Genomic DNA, 1933 nt, shown 5'->3' on the forward strand with positions numbered 1-1933 from the left:
ACAAGGAAAGGTCATGGAAGCCCCATAGACACATCCAAACTCCCTGAGGGACTGAATTGCTGGGCGGAGGGCTGTGGAGACCATGGTCTCGGGGAACATCTAGCTCAATTGGCATAACACAGCTTATAAAGACAATGCTCTACATCCTGCCTTGTTGAGTAGTGTTTGGGGTCTTAAAAGCCTGTGAGTGGCCATCTAAGATACTCCACTGGTCTCATCCCTTCGGGAGCAAGGGAGAATGAAGAGAACAGGATACCAGGAAAGGTTAGTCTGAAGGACTAATGGTCCGCAGCTACCAAGGTGTCCAGCAGACTGAGTCCAGTACAGCTACATGCATGGTGCCTGGCTACCACCACTGACTGCTCTGACCAGGATTATAACAGAGGGTTCTGCACAGAGCTGGAGAAGGATGTAGAACATAATTCTAACTCACAAAAAAGAGACCAGATTTACTGGCCTAAAGGAGACTTGAGAAACCCCGAGAGTATGGCCCCCAGATGCCCTTTTAGCTCAGTGATGAAGTTATCTCTGAGGTTCACCATTCAGCCTGGGTGTGGACAGCCCCATAAAACCAAATGAGACTAATGAGGTACAGGAGTCCAGTGACAAGGGCCAGAAGGCAGAAGGGGTCAAGGAAGCTGGTGATAGGGAACACAAGGTTGAGTAAGGATATTGTTGATGTGTTGTGAGATTGTCAACCATTGTCATAGGGCAACATTTGTAGTCACTGTTAAATGAGAAACTATTTTGTTCTGTAAGCCTTCGTCTTAAGTGAGAATAACAGCACAATTGGAAGAGCATAGTCAATGTCACTGAACTGTGCATGTAGAAATTTTTGAAACAGTGTATCTTTGGCTATGCGTATTTTCACCAAAAAAAAAGAGGTTGATAAGTTAGAGGGTTGACATGTTGTGGGGTTGTTAACCAATGTCGTGAAACAATATGTGTACTACTGTTTCATGAGAAACTATTTGTTCTGTAAGCCTTCACCTGCAGTACAATAAAAAAAAAAGTCACCTTGATTTGCAAATCATATATTTAACTTCTATCAATTTCTATTATTGGCTTAATATGATTTTTGTTTCAACAAGATTTTTTCTGTTCTATAATGTACTTTATTTTTTAACTTTATGGTGTTGTTACTTGCCCAGTCTTGTGTCATCTTCATGCTCACTGGTATGCTCCATTGTTGTGACCAATGGACTTAAGTGCCTTCCAACCTAGGGAGTTCATCTTCCACCACTACATCAGACAATATTCAGTTGTGAACAGTAGGGTATTCGTTGGCTGATTATTGGAAGTAAATCATCAGGCCTTTTTTCCTAGTCTGCCTTAGTCTGGAAGTTCCACTGAAACCTGTCCACCATAGACCCTTCTGGTATTTGAAATACTGGTAACATAGCTTCCAGCATCACAGCAACACATGAGTCACCACAGTACGACAAACTAACAGACTTTATGACATTTGAGAAATTGTAATGCCTGTCAAAATTAATTTTGCTTTTTCATCCCTTCTGAATTAATCCCTGGGCATCCATTGTCAGGACCCTAGTCAGAGATGAGTTGTCCTGTCCTGTCCTCTCCTGAACAGGATCTGTATGTCCTGTGTCCCTCCTTCTAGAACTTATAAACTCTGTTTTCCTGTTTCTTTCCTCCACTTACATCAGTCTCACAACTCTGACAGCTGACTGAATATGGTTAATAGTCTCAAGCCAGCAATAAGTCTGGTCTGAATTCTCCCTTAACAAATCTCAGGTCACCATCTTTATCTGCATGTAAAAGAAAAATCTAACCCCAGTGACTTCCTCTCTTTTTCTTTATCAAATTTGTAAATTTATATCTACATTTTCAACAAGCACCTCTGGTTTTCCATTTGGCAAACCATTTGTTTTATTTGTAAAGTAAACAAGAATAATTATCTCCCTCTCAGTGA

Source organism: Trichechus manatus, unplaced genomic scaffold, assembly GCF_000243295.1.
Source record: "Trichechus manatus latirostris isolate Lorelei unplaced genomic scaffold, TriManLat1.0 scaffold00120, whole genome shotgun sequence".
Taxonomy (NCBI): Eukaryota; Metazoa; Chordata; class Mammalia; order Sirenia; family Trichechidae; genus Trichechus; species Trichechus manatus.